This window comes from Falco biarmicus, chromosome 9, assembly GCF_023638135.1.
Source record: "Falco biarmicus isolate bFalBia1 chromosome 9, bFalBia1.pri, whole genome shotgun sequence".
Taxonomy (NCBI): Eukaryota; Metazoa; Chordata; class Aves; order Falconiformes; family Falconidae; genus Falco; species Falco biarmicus.
The window spans coordinates 41,145,975-41,161,615 of record NC_079296.1 but is presented as its reverse complement, the minus strand read 5'-3'; the positions used below and the strand labels follow the sequence as shown (position 1 = coordinate 41,161,615).

At 40.7% G+C, this 15,641-nt stretch overlaps 1 protein-coding gene across 3 annotated transcripts in view; it reads left to right on the top strand.

Moving 5' to 3' along the window:
• The window catches only part of PHYHIPL (phytanoyl-CoA 2-hydroxylase interacting protein like), an 80,146-nt gene that overhangs the window by 21,364 nt on the left and 43,141 nt on the right, over nt 1-15,641 (top strand). The window contains exon 1 of one of the 3 annotated variants that reach the window (XM_056352657.1): nt 67-521. The exons of the other annotated variants lie outside the window; for them this stretch is intronic. The gene's annotated coding sequence lies outside the window, so the exon portion shown is untranslated. Of the gene's footprint in view, nt 1-66; nt 522-15,641 lie in introns of those variants that run through there. 3 annotated transcript variants of the gene reach the window in all.

The window sequence follows — 15,641 nt, the reverse complement described above, 5'->3', positions numbered from 1 at the left end:
AGGCAGTCAGATCACCTCCCTGCAATGCAAATATGATGACAGTGGTGGCAGGGGAAGCCTGGTTGAGCAGCCTCCTCCTCCTCTCCCCTGTTCAACCTCCCCAGTTCTGCTGCTGGGAGAATATATGCACTGAGAGGGAAGGTCACCAGGAGTGCTGACTGCAAAGGGATTTTGGGAAGCAGGCTGCCTTCAGAGCTCAGAGCTCATACCTGCCTGACTTTGGGATGGGACTAGGAGCAACCCAGGTGCCTTACGGATCCTTCACTTCAGGTGCCTTTGATGTTTGTCTAGTGGCCAGAGTGGGAAGGACCGTTCCCCGCACGAGGCCCCAACACAGCTTCCAACAAAACCTCTCTTCTTTGTGCCTGAGTGAGGGGACTGGTGGGAGCTGGGGGAGGAGCGCCAGGAGGGCAGTGTGGAGCCCTCTGCGAAGGGAAGGGCCCACGGAGAAGTTGCTATCTCCAGCGTGAGTGGGGGCAGCTCCTCAAGCAAGGATCCCAGCCGGTCACCCTGTGCGCAAGGTACGGCACTCCTGGGGCAGAGGGAGACTGGAAAGAGGGAGGAAAGGGAACTAGAAAAGAGCTGAGCAATTAGGAGAGGAAGATGACCGAGAGAGAGAAACCAGGATGGAGGGGCTTGGAAGAACATGACCCACTGCCCGAAGGGAACATTCTCCTGCAGATTCAGTGAGAAGCTCAGATATGTGGAAAGTAGGAAATGCTGAAGGATGAAGTCATTTTAGAATTAATGGTTTGATGCAATTCTGAGTGTGCAATGGCTGAGGGATTTGCATGGGAACACCCATGTTATACAGGCAAACCTGATGTGCATTTTTCTTTAAATTTTTATTCTGCTTACATTAAGTATTTTGCCTGGTTCCCACATGGCTCTGGAGTTTAACAACGTGAAATTGTATTCTTCTACATTGCTGATCTTCTCCTAAGCCATGAAGTTGGAAAATTGTTTAAAAACAACTTTAAAAACCAAAAGCTTCCCTTCCTGAAATCAGCAAGTAAGGGATACATGGCACCTCAGTCTATCAGGTTTCCCATCTGTTGAAAAGTTTATGGCTGCTTCCATGAAATGAATACATTTATTTATTTTTGCATGAGGGGAGTACCTGTATGTGATTCAGCTATAAGATATAAGAGATGGTGTCCTCTTCTGAAGGGATGGTTAGACCTGCTCTTTAGCATGTGACAAAGCTCAAATATGGTTTGTTCTCTCAGACTTGAATGCCTTCGGATCCCAGATGCTCAAGGATAAAGGTTGTCTTGTTTGTATGTTGCTTGTTTTGTGACTGGAGTTTTATTTATTTGTATATGTGCAGAATGCTCCATTCTCCTGGGTGGGATATCAGACTATTGATTTTGACACCTAGTTTCAGGCATAGGTGCTCTGGCTGTGCGGCTGAAGTGTCTTTGTTTCAAGTCCCCTTAGGATTGTAAAACCCAGTGGAGCAGTGCTTCATTGCAAAATGAAGAGAGAATAGTACTTGGCTTTATAAATTTCTCAACGCCCCACACTCTATGTCAAATTCCTGCATATAACCTTCAGTTTTCATAATTCTCACGTGGTTCAGCATACTTGGATTTACTGATATTTATTTTTCATTTAAATTCTTATTGGAAAGCTAATTATGTAGGGTGTTAAGTTCCAGCTGTCCTTATTTTGGTACAAGATTGTTTATTGCTTGATGAAGAAAACTTGTCCAAAATAACACTGTATATGTCATGGCAGAGTACTTTCTATACAAAATGTTATTTTACAGTATTTCCCTATCAACATGTCTCCTAAGACTTGCCTGGCGCTTGGAAGGCACACTGGAGACAGCTGGCCAGTACAGCCATGGCTTAAGCCTCATCCTGTCACTATCAAACACACAAAACACCGTATGCAGGATAGGAGCTTTATCATGGACTGGCTACAAACCAGACTTAAGTCACTAGGTAGCATCTCCTCGAAGAAAGGAATCAGAGCTGGGAACAGCAGATATAATGATGCATATCAGCCATCTCTGAGCAATGTGTGGGTGTACTCATTCAGGCTGATGGGGCTCTCCCATGTCCTTGGGACACTGGAAACACCTTGGGAGAGAACAAGTAGTAGATTCATCCCACAAATTCTTTACAGTCCAGCCAGGCTGGTGATGGCTGCATGAGGCCCTTCTTCCACCTCTTTGGTAGATACAAATGAGACAGCTTACAATACAGCCTGGGCCTCCAGCTGGAAGAGAAGTGGTGACTTCTTGGGGTGGCTGGGCTCCCTACTCCTCTGTCCTTTCTGGGGCTGGCCCATCCCCGTGAGCTCTTCACTTCTCTCAGGCAGTAGGCTGAACCCAGACTGGCAGTAAAAGAATCATACCCACCTCTGCCATAGTCTGTCTTGGCTGCCTGCTGCTAAAATCAGTCTGCTGATACCTCACTTTCTAGAGCAACATTTCAGAATCTTCATTTTCATTCAGAAGGTGCAGTTTTATGTTTTGGGTTTTGGTGTAATGGAATGTTGCAGTTTGATATTTCTCTACAGATCTTTAAGCTTTCAGGCTTAAGAGATAGGGTGGAGAATGTATTTTCCTTTTTTGTGTTTATGACAATAACTGTGAATGTAAATAGCTATGTTAATGAAGCTTATTGAAAGTATTTTATTAGGGAATGTGCCAATCCTTAACTTTTCAGGAAGAAAGAGTAAATAGCCCTCCTTATATTTGCATGTGAAACTACAAAACTTAATTTCCTATGTATATAAGAGCATTTTTGTTTATCGTAGTAGACAAAGCACTTGAATAAGTCATTTTAGTTCAAAGTAGCACTGTCATTTAGTACTGTAATTTTTTTCTTCCACTGCCTTACATTCCCAATTCTTTCATAAAAGACAGCATATGATTTTGTGAATGTCAAACTGAAAATATGGGTGATGTTCTGTGGGTAGAATCCTCATTTTGGAAGTTGGTTTGGAAAGTGGATAAGCACCATTACTAATGAATGGAAAATTTTCTTTACCTGAGTAGCCATCTAGTTTTACTAGTGGCTTGATAGGACATTTTGTTGCATTTGTTTTAGAATTTCTCAGCGTTAAAAAGCGGTTTAACTCTGTGCTTCACGTACGTACATGCTAGCAGCAAGATACTAGTGGACAATGTAGAAATAAATAAAAATGAGGAATTGATTAACTCAGGGCATTTTCATAGGTCCTGAAAATAAATATAGGTTTACATCACCTTATTAAATCTAGTGTGTTCATTTTCAGTGAAATGGACTAAAAGATCAAGCCAAGTGTTATAGTATATGTTTTGAGTTTGCTCCAGTTCTGTTTGTTGCTATTTGCATCTGTAAATCAACCTTTCTAAAGCTTCACAGACATAATCTCTTTAAAATCTCACTAGCTTTGGCTCTTCAAAATGATGATGTTTTAGTTGATGTCATGATAATTTTTTAGTATAGAGGCCTTTCTTCTAAGGGAACATATATGCCATAAATACAGAATATGGGGCTCTGGGAGTTATTCCAAGTTAGTAGTTGTGTAGGGATGACACTTGGAAGAGCAGCGGTGGTGGACTGACGTGCAGAGAAAAGGCCTTTGAAGAAGGTGGAGGAAGATGAGTAGGCACGCTCCTCACAGAGAGAGATGTCATGGCAAAATAAAAACAGAACATGACTAGAAGACAGAAACCTAAAATCAGATTTTTATATTTTTCTTTACTAGTAGAAGAATTTAGTAATTCTTTGCGTAAGGGTTGTAAGAGATCCACAGAAGGAAACCTCATGGCAAGAAATAGTTGCTGAAAGGTACCCCACTGAGGTCTAACGCCGTTTTTATCTATAACATTGTCTTTGTTGTTAACTCCAATGGTTATGAAATGTATCAAATTCATGTGAAACAGAAACAATTCCCTTCATCCTAAAACACTAATTTTAATATCCTTCCTATTTGTAACAGCAACAAAAATATGTTGGAAATAAATTTTTCCCTTTTATGGAGGCACATACATACATAACCCATAGAAACCAAGTCTTACGTTAACAGAAACTGTCCCGTGCACTTGACAACAGCAGGCCTGTGTCTTTTCCTTTGAGTCAGCTGAGAAAAAGCATAATGTTGAGCACTGCACTGGTCTTTCTCTGGATAATTCAAAGTGTAAATTATTTCACTATTATTTCAGTTACCCCATACACTAGATTTCAAGAAATCAGTTTTAGGTATACAGTATTTAAGCACCCATGAAGACCTGCTGACATTTGTTGGGATTACACATAAAATCCTGTTGTGGGTGCAGAGAATACTCAGCTTCTTCCTCCAAAAGGCTAGTCATATCATCACATATGATGAGATATTTATTGAGTACAATGTTAACAGCTACCATATTGCTGTACTCCCACGTTGACGCAAATGTTGGCAAAAACTACTGTGCCAGCTGCCCACTTATACACTCCAGTTGCACCTTTGCTATTCCTCAAATCTACAAATTGCCATTCTCATCCAATTAATGCTCAAACACTGGGGTTTTTTTCTGCCTCACATATTTAGCAGATTTCTGTTAGAAAATAAAAGATGAAGATGGATGCACAGGACCTGTCAAACCAGAGCAAAGCCGGCGAAGTCAAGATGGTTTTGATGCCAGAAAATGCCCTGGAGTGGTCTGTGGGAGTATTATGAGAGAACCAAGGATTAGTGCAGAGATTGAGGAGATTAAACCTTAATTAAAATGAGCACTTGTATACAGTACATATGGCAGACAACTATTCCTACAGCTGTAATGGTGCAGAAGACTTCCTGCAGTTACACAGGTCCTACCTCTCATGCTCCCAAGGAGTAGGTTTCTGCAGTGGCTGCTGGAGGACACATTGTTTGGGTCAGTGTAGAAACATGCAGCTACAGAAGACTCCCCATAGCATGGCGCTTCCCTGTAACAAGATCAGGTGACTTCCATAATCAGCATTTGTATCTAAACGGCACCCGCAGTTTTTACCCTCCTGCTCATAGACTGCGCTGTTCCAGCCCATGATGGTGTGTTTACTATCAAGGCAAAGCATGGGAGCTGCGCTGCCCTCCTGAGTGCATGGAATTGCAGATGATGATCATTTCTGATAACTTTTTATCTTTAGCAGTTATTTATCTCCGATTTAAGATAGTCTCTGCCTGCGGACCTCCAAAATATGCTACAAGGGCCTATCAAAGACTTGAATTTGTATCCCTTTTTACTTCTGAGTATGTTTACAGGATTTTCTGATGGAGTTGTATTTCTTATGCTTAAAAAGCAAAAACAATCAATTTAATTTGGTGCATGCTATTTCGATGGTTGCATAATCATTTTTCTCTGTCCATGAAGCTTTATTTTCATTATCAGGAGGAATTTTATACTCTGTAGACTTAAGATGAGCAAGAGGCATGTAAAGATCATACTGTTGTGGTGGTGATTGTCAAAATGAGAGGAAAAAAAGTGAAGCTTTTGATGTATAGCCTTTCAGAACTTAGTGGCCACTGCAATATTTTGAAACACAGAATATCAAAACATATCTAAATTGCACATCAACAACTTTCCAAAATATGAGCAGTACTGTTCTTGTCTGCAGTTAGTGTGCTAATAGGGGTTTTTCTGCTGCTTGAATGCTTTCAAAACTTCTGATGTTACAATCCACTGCTATCCAATGTTTTATTAATCTTAGTAGGACTTTTACTGGAGATACGAAATATAAGTAGGCCGAAATTAATCTTCTCAGCAGTTCTTGCTGTACACTTGTGGCTGTGTGGAACTATTTACTCTTAAGTAGAAACCTGAAGGTTCTCTACATTGCAATGGTCTTCACCAGTACTCCCCTCTGATCCTCGTCGGTGTTCTGCGGTAATGCTATTTTAGGGACATGTTTGATAGTTTAGAAGCAATGTCTAGAAATAGACATCCACATGGGCATCTCTTAAAGCAGTGGGGCTTCTGCTGCTCAGTCTCTCTGATAACTTCATTCCTTTACTTTATTCAGGGGTTGCTTGAATATAAAACATTCCTCCACATCATTGCCAAATTATTTGTTTATAGTTACAAGGCATATTATGTTTAAATAAAGTGTCATAACAGGTATAAACTAATTATTTGAATCAACATTGAAATACGGTACTGTCAAGTTCCAAGTGTCATTTTAAGATGTCTTGTAGTGAAAATCCTTCTGTGCTGTTCTACTGAGGCTGCTTGGGCTGGATCCTTTGATTTTATCCCCTGCATGGAAGTCAGTGAACTTCCTTCATGCTATCTCTCTGAGAAGAAAGAACATAATCTCTGTCTTAGGGACTTCTTAAGAGATATTTTACCCATACACTTTTCCTTACCTTCTATTCCTTACTTTGCAAATATATAGGTGTTGTATATAAATTAAAAAAAAAAAACATTTCTGTAGCATATGCGATGTTATTAGGTGAATGAATAAAAAAGACAACTTGGCAAAAGAGGGTTGAGAGGGGGAGAAGGAAAACCATTACTTCAGTGCAGAAGGAAAAGCAAAAAGTTTGAAGAAGCAGACAAAAACTTACTTTAGAATTCCAATAAGCAACATTAGTGACTTTTAAAATAATGATGTCTGCTGGGGCATGTATAGAAAACAGCTAAGAAATCTCAGCTGTCTGGTGACTGCCAAATGATACTGCTCTGTAACCACTGCCTCCAACACAAATAGCTCAGCTACATTTAAGTATCTTTACTGGAGGCAATCAGTCACATATGGAACAGATCAGTTATAAATAAAAGTCTGCCATTCATATACATTCAGTTATTTCGGCAACTAAGCTATATTTGTGTCCAAAAGAAATATTTGGGTAACTGAATGTCTCCCTCGTAGAAAGAGTAGAGAAAAAAGAAAAGCACACATTGTTAGCATAGGTGAAGAAATAATTGGAATTCAGTGCCTGGATGCATTTAATCTCCAGAACCAAAGCGTTGCCACCCTGTGCAACCTTTTGAAAGACATTGGCGCCTTAGGCTTAAGTACCTAATGTCACAGTGAATGAAGAGATCCAAACAGCCGACTTACTGCTTATGATGGGAAACAACACAGCAAGCAGAAGGAAGAGGAGCACTGTAAGAATATTATAAAAAGTTTCCGGAATAGTTTAAAGAAAATAGTTAATAGAAAAGATATTTTTGAGCAGAAGGTTAGCTTCTTGAAATTCCCCATGTCTTTGTGTTTCTCAGTGTGACAATAACAAAATGCTTTAAAAACATCAATTTTTTTTTTGCTATCAATGTCTGTTTCACAAAGAACAGTTGTTTCAGAAACTTCAAGTCACATAGGTATCTGCACACTGTAGGTTACCAGCTCTCCAGAACTGTTTCAAGGAGCCTGTCTAAGAACTCAGTTGCATATATAGCACCAGTGAGACACACAGATTTACTTGCTGGGCATGGGACAGCAAAGCAGGAGACTTCCAGTGCTGGTGTGTGCAACAACAGCACCAAGCAACAGGCCCAGACAGCTCAGTAGAGCTAAAGCCATCAGCAGCTGTGGCAACAGGTCTACTAGCATTTAGCAATTCAGTAAGAAACATGGGAAAATTTCATTTTCTTAACTGACTGAATCTAGTCAGATGATTAGTATGTCATTACTGTCTTTCGTCCATGAAACAAGAACAGTATATCTTCCCCTAGGTTTTGGGTTTTGCTTTCTTTTCCTCCTTACTTTCCCTCTTCTTGGACATTCTCTCTACCTTACATTTCAGAGTTATTCTGCAGTGCTTAAGAGAAGACAGGTGCAAGTCCTGTGTTTGAATTTTTTTCTGCCTGTGATATTTCGTTGTAAATGAAGCCAGTGTTAGCAGCTTTAACCTTTGTTATTCCTTGAGTTTGGCCTTGATCTTACTGCCAAGGAAATACACATCAACCAATATTTTGCATTTTAAGGAAAAAATGCAAACCAAAAAAAAAAATGGACAAGCTTTTGGTAAAATATGCATGTTTAGGCTGCGTTTTCCGTTTGAGAGGCTGATAAATTCCAGCATGAAAAACATTTTAACGTTAACGAATTTCAGAATTTCAGTTTTTTGAATAGAAAACAAACCCCCGGATATGAGCCCTTTTGTTTATAACTAGTCTAGCAATAGGGAAGAGGTGAAATTTCCTTAGTTGCCTGTACCTTTAAGAATCCAACCTTTACCAAAGCATTATTCCAAATCCTTCATTGAATAATATGCATAATGATTTCTGTTTCTGTGAGTCTCATCACCAGCAAGTTTGTTCATTAGAATGTATATGAAGGACAAACATAGAAGGAACAGAACACAGTTGAACTGAATTCATAAAAAAGTTTGAGCAAATGCTGGTGGATTTTTTTTTTCAGTATTTTCTCAGCTCTCTTAAGAATCAATTCAAATCTTATCTAAAAGTAGTGAAAATCGTCCATCACTTATTAAGTTTTGTGAATCTGTGAGCCCTTTATACCTCATGCTCAGAAGTAAAGACAGGACAGACCCTCTCCTTACTTTGACCTTTATTCCATAGGTATGAAACTTGTTGAGATATTCTCACATTACTACAAACAGCCTCCACCCATTAACACTGTTAATCTCTCTGGTATGTTCAGGTCTTGCATGTGTTGGCTTTCTTCCATTTTATCTGAGCACAATGTTCTTAAAGCTTGCAGTATGACCCATGATATAGCAAAGGAAGTTAAATAAAGGAACAGAGCAGACAGTAATAAATATGATTGAAAAGGACAAAAGGGCCTCTCTGCATTTTCCATCCATTCTGCTACTCTTCCATCTTTTCCTTTATCTTTTACATTCTCCTCTCTCTGCCATCAAGATTTTAAACATGTTAAGTCATCCCCTCTCTCTTTCTCTATATAAGCATGAGTTATCAAGAATAAGCAATAATGAATGAATGCACACTTCCTTAGAAGCAACAAGCAACACACTTAGGGCAGGAGCTGCTGATGCAGCACATGAGGAGACAGAATGTAGCATGGCACGGTTTCATAAACCAGCATGCAAAACATGTCAGGCTGTGTGTCACCACATGGTAGCTGGTAAGGAATAACAATGTGTTTTTCTCCAACCTGAACCTGACCCAGGAACAACCCACCTGCAATCTCTAGGCCCTAGTTTTTGGAGCTTTTTCTTTGTTTTATCTAGGATTCAGGTTTTTTTAATCTAGGATTAAATCTTACTTGCTTAGTTGCCTCCTGTTTCATTCAATGAACATCTGGTTGGCTAAATACCAGGTAGTGGGTTTTCCGCATGGGATTCTGTGGTAAAGTGCAGATCTTCTTTAAGGTTCTTATGTATACGTAAAAAACAGTGAATTTTATTTCTGTTGGCTTTTTATTAGCTTTGGATATTCAGAAAAGACTTTCAAGATGGCAATACCTATGCTGAGCTCTAGACCCCCTGCTGTTTTGCCATTCAGGTTCTGCTCTTTACGTGTTTTCTTTCTCAGTCCTTACATAAGGATTACATAAAAGAAGACTCTAGTCTCCAAAATCATTTACCATATTAAATAGCAACTACCATCAATGGATCTTTATCAGCCGCCTGGAGCAGAAAGGAGACACATGGCTGTACATTTGGAAACCAGTTGTTTACAGTACTCATCAATGCTGGCTGCCAGTCATGGGCAGATGTCATCAACAGTCATTATGCAGCTCTGAAAATAGAATCAAGCTTGACCTGGACAGGTCCTCAAACAATTGATAAACTGCCTTTGAATGACGGAAATGTGTGAAGTCCAGTCTCTCCATCAGCCTTCTGCTGCTCAGGGATCCTGCAGACCCAAAGCTGTGGTAGTGCGGGCAGAGGGTACTCACTTGGGGTGTATGTGTCAGGTGCTCGGCCAGGATGTACATGTCAAGCTGAAGTCTCCACATTCCTAAGAGTAATGGTTTCTCTGTGCCCCTGATCTGTCCTCATGGAGAGAAGAATGACCAGCAAGTGCCTGCTGATCCCTGCAGCAGTGCCATGCCATCCCTGGAAATGGCAACTAGTATTTGCCCCTTGTTCTTCCTTTTTCTCTTTTCCATCAGAAACCACTGATAAGCAAAGAGTGAGCAGGAGAAAGCACTTTGGGGAGAAGAAGGGCAAAGAGCTTTTGAGAGCACCTCTGCCATGTGTGTGCTTCTTTGGCTGTCCCATCCACTGTGCTGTGCCCTGGGAAGGGAAGAAACAGCATCAGAATGCAGAGGGGCTCCTGTGCCTCTGTCTTGCCCACTTTCCCAAACCATGTGAACTCGGCATCAAGAGCTGGTGTCATGGCTTTGGCAACATTCCTGCAATTGTGTTGTGTGGAGAGGTACAGCCTTCCATGGTCTCATATCCATATGTTTCCCCAAACCTGGCTTCCTCTGCTTAGCTCTCCCAAGAGGGTAAAGAATACAGAGTGGCTTCCTTACCCCTTCCTTCCCCTGCCCTCACACCAGGCCCAAGAGGAACACTACCTTCTCCCTTTCTTTCAGAAGTGCTGGTGAGCACAGGCTGTTGCAGTCCACCGCTTACAATGCCTTGGCATCAGCAGTGGTCAGCTGCTCCCGTGCTCCTGTTTGCTTGCTGACGTGTGGCACAGGGCACGAGAGAAAAACAATGTTATGCTTCTGAAATGAGGCACAGCAAGTGTTGTGTGCCCACAGCTCCAGCCCAGCCTGCCAGTGTTTGTCTGCTCTTTAGTTAGAAGGCAGAACATTATAAGTGACTTAGTTGCTCCCCTGTGCAAACCCCTCTGATCTCCAGCAGGCCTGGAAGACATGATTTAAGGCTGTAAGAAATGTGTTGCTTAGCCTTTTTGGAAGTGCACAGCTAGTGTTCATGTGATAATGTCATCTTTGAAATATAAGAGTGCTTTGTAAAGGTTACCAATACCGCGGAATGTAATGACAGGAAAAAATAATTTTTAAGATATGTCTCTGCAAGAATGATTCTCTGTTTGTTAGAAATAGCCAGCAGTCCTCCCACAACAGAAGAGGGCTGGATATCTCTGCGATTTGCTTCGCCTCCTTTACAGTCTCTAGAAGGGTGCATGCAGAGGGGTTTCTCTACTTGTTTGTTTACTTTCTCAAAACAAGAAAGGTACCACAGCAATAACCTTTTGGCAAAAATAACGTTGCGCTGAATCTAAGATTTTTATGAGCTGTATAGCAGAACATACTGTTATGCTTTATCTGTGCAGGGAGCGATCTCTTTATTTAGCAGTAGTTTCAGCAACAGAAATGTTTCTGGCTACAGTTTTTGTGCTTTTCGAAGCATTCTCCTCCTTTTTGGTTGTTCTTGAAGTTGTGACATGAGATCAGGGAAGCTTAAGAGCTTAAGTGACTTCTTAGCGTACCATCATTTCAAGATGAATAAGCGTTCATGAAGACAGCCTGTGGGAAGGGAACTGATGTACTGTTTGAATGCCCTGACTTTATAATTCATACAAAACTCTCTCGGCAGGAGTGTGCCCAGTGCTGAAAACTTTGCCTTTGGGTTCAGATGCATCAAGCAGTAATAAGACTCCATGGCTAGCTGAGGGGGAGGAAGAGGACAAAACAATTTAAAAGCAATAAAAGAAGATACCCATGATCATTGTTGTAGCAAATCTTTTGCTCCTGTAGCCTGTGGAACCACCACATAATAGGTTGGAGAACTGACCCTGCTCTCAGTTGCCTGCCTTGCAGCTGCGTGCAGGGTTGCAACCTCAGTTTGGGAACGACTGGCTCAAGGAGAGGCAGCTGGGTGCTCTGCTCAGCTCTGTTTTGAGATGAGCAATTTTCTGTTGAGGTTAGCAAGAGTTTGACAGTACAAGGAGTTGAGACCACCATCCCTAGAGAGGGTGGAGAAATCCAAAATAAGAAGATATGGGTAAGACCATGCATTCTCTCTAAAACTGGTTGCATGATCTATATGGATATATTTGTCAATTTGTCAAAGTGGTTTTTCCCAGCAAGATACAAGAAGAAGGTTTTACTCCAAGATGAATTCAAAGTTTGCATGAAGTTTGCATAATATTTCCATTTGGACAGTGCTGTCAGGCAGTCATTTTAATGAGTACTGAAAATCCCAGACTAACTGTAGTCTAATCCCACCACTTGCTTCTGTTTCTGTGTTGACACCCCTGGCACCTCCCAGGCATTTGCCTTCTGCAACAAAACAGCTGCACATTGGGAGTGAGCATCTTTGTCCAAAGTGTCTGCTGTTTAATAATGCTTGCTGATAACAACAGTTCTCATAAGTTCTAGATGGCACTATTTCAAATAGTGAAGCACTATGCACCAAAACAAAACCAAGACTCAGATATCTTGATTTTTCCTCATGTTAGCCATCATATTCATTGTGTATGTTTTCAGATAATTTTTTGTAACATTAAGAAGGTAGTTTTGAACTACCTGATGAGAGGAGGGGGGGACCAACCACTGCTGTCACAGCTGGGCTTCCCAATTTGTGTCTCATTTGTCAGTAAGCATCCCTTATCCCTCCTAAGCATGGGAAGAAGCCCTGAAAACATCTTGGAGCAACTTCCCGTGTTTTCTTGCTGAATTATTTGCTGTCACTTTTTTATCAGACATCACTGCTCCTGTACTGGAAGCAGGAATGTTTGCTTGTAATTCAGGTAGAAGCTAGTCAAGTGCATTTTTGCTGTTTGTGATAGCCCTGTTATTAATTCCTGAGAGCATAAGACTTAGTGGTCAGGCTATAGATAGCCTATGGGTCTGATAGCTGCTAATCCTATTAACCCTTGGACTTAGCTTGATTTATACTTCATTTGTCGTCATGTGTCCCCCCCCCCCCTAGTTTATAGTGATGTATTCAGCTTTAAGAAAGAATAAACCACAGGGTGGATGGTACAAAAATGGTTGTGAAGCATTTTTGCTCAGACCTCAAACTCTCTGCAGACAACGGGGAATTTGAACGTAATTTAATGCAAGTGGCACTCATTTATATTGTACTATTAGGCAAATATGAATAGTCCTTGGTTGCCACTAAAGCATTTCAGTTTTCCATCTCTCCTTAGGCTCACTCTGTGCCATATAGACCTTTTCTGAATAATTTTTATGAATGTTTACACACATGTAGCAATAAGTTTCTATAGTTCTTATTATCAATGAACGTTCAGCTCTGCTCCAAAAATACACACAGGTTTCAGTACTGTCTTAATACCATGGCTAATTCATTCCCAGCAGGAGCTGTTTAGTGGTATACACAGAAATTAAGACAGGGTATGTGCTCCGTTTTTGTATGACATTAGCTATATCACTGTAGATGTGTGTATAATTAGGCTGGTGCAACCTCTAAATTAATTTGATGTCCCTACAGCTATAAAATATGTTTAAAAGGGTAGTGACTGTTGTAAAAATTTAAGAAAATAAACTGTAGTGGTGTAGCTATTGCCCATGCAAAATAGTAGGACTAATCTAGATGACTAGCATTCAAAGTACAAAACTCTGTATGGCTCCACCTAACACCATTACTTTGGTTCCTCTCCTGGATGTGCTATCAAAAAACTTTTCTGTCTCTGTCTTGATTTCGGCTGGGACAGAGTTAATTTTCTTCTCAGTAGCTGCTGCAGTGCTGTGTTTTGGATTTGGTGTGAGAACAATATTAATAACACACGGATGTTTTTGGTTGTTGCTAAGTAATGCTTATACTAAGTCAAGGACTTTTCAGTTTCCCAGGCTTTGCCAGTGAGAGGGCTTTATCTCAACCCACCAGTTTTCTCACCTTTACTCTTCTGATCCTCTCCCCCATCTCACTGTGGGGGGAGTGAGTGAGTGGCTGCATGGGGCTTGGTTGCCAGCCAAGGTTAAACTGGACATGGGGGAAGCTTCTAGCAGCTTCTCACAGAAGCCACCCCTGTAGCCCCCTGCTACCAAAACTTTGCAAAGCAAACTCAATACAATTTAATTTCACTAAATATAACTAACTGCTTCAATACAGAAAGCAATTTTTGTTTGGCCTTTTTGCTATCCTCTACCTTACTTCCACTCCCCACCCTAGAAAAGACCATGTGGATGTCATGTGGTCAAACCTAAAAAAGTACTGTCAGTGGCTAAATTGAATTTGTGTGGAGATATTAATCAGAACCTGTCATTGAAACAGATGGGAGTAGATGAGGTTAGACTAAAAATGGAGAAAAATAAGAACAGAGAGAATTAAGAAGATGAAAAATAGTGGTATTAAAAGGAAAAAAATAGAGAAATAACTTTAGTAAATTTGGTAAAAAAGCTCATGTAGGATATCAGGTTAGCAATTAGCATGGAAGAAACAGAAAAAAATAAAAGAAAAATAATTTACAGATGATGGGCTTTCAATGCAAGTTCAGTAGTTAGATAAGCAGTAATCAGGCAAGTCTGAAAACAGCCCCATGTTCCATTGCACATGAGCCACTGTCAGACCTCTGTCACTAGTCAACAGCTGTGCCTGGATAAATGACCACTTGTTCTGCTTTGCAGCCAGCACTGTCCCTGCGAGCCCGTGCAGATTAAGCCCCCTGAACTTTGGAGAAGGAGGGGAGGGGTTAGTGTTAGCCTAGGAGAGAGAGTTTTGCCATATTTATTTGCTGTTCTCTCATTCTAGAATATATTGCAGATTATCAGAGATGGCTGTTGCACACACATATAAGAATAATTTAGGGGGAATCATTCACAAAGACTAGATTTAGCTTCAGGATCCTTTTCTCCCCCTAGCTTCCTGCAGAATCAAGAGAACGCGTTTTCTCTGGGGCAACTCAGAGCACCTACAATAGCTCCTGTTGAAACACTTCTGAGGATTTTAGGACTTCCCACTGGCTGTGGAAAAAATCTAAGGCAAATAAGCTCCTTAGGCTTTTGCAACTATCCTCCTGTGCAGCCTGGTTTAAAAACAAGGAGCAGTGAATCAGTCACAAACAGATTTTGGAGTCAGTTCTATGATTTTCAAGGCTCACAGAATGCCACAATTCCTCCACTGACTAAGCACTCAGGGGCACTGCAGACGTACAGGAACTTGAAATCTGTAAGGACTGCCATAGTATCAATAAATAACTTACTGCAAGGCTGCCGTATATTCAGAACACAAGTAAAGGTGATAGGATGTCACTCAGAGCAGAACATGGTTTAATTAAAATGCTTGTGGATGTTATTAACAAAACAGTGCTATAAAATAATGGTCACTTGATTGCCTGCTCATGTAGTCTCTCTATCCAATCTGCCTGTATCTGGGTGCTAAGTAGACATAAATTCCTACCACAGCAAAAACATGTAAAACACACCTCTTAATTGCTGTTTCTAATGCATTTCCTTGTGAGATTCTAATTGTGGCTCACATAGTTAAATAATCATAGATCTGAAGAGGTTGTAGTAAGTGACTATAAGTCAAGTGAGAGAAATTTAAGACTAGTCTCAGTCTGCATGCAGACTCTGAGCCATGGAGAGGGAATGTCTGCGTGTTTCTCCTCTCATTCATTCAACATAATTTTCCTTCTTTTTCCTTAGCAGTTAATTAGCTGTGTTCATGGTAGCAGTGGGGAATAAGACAATGGTGTCTTTCCTATCTTGCCATGTCACCTCAGTCATAATAGATCTTGATGGTACAAAAGCTGGCAGGCAGCAACATTAATCTAGAACGACCATCTTCTGTGCCTCTACAAAAAGCTTGAGGCCTATAATTGTAAGAGAACTAGATCAGTAGATGACATGGAGGACTAGTCACTTAGACTT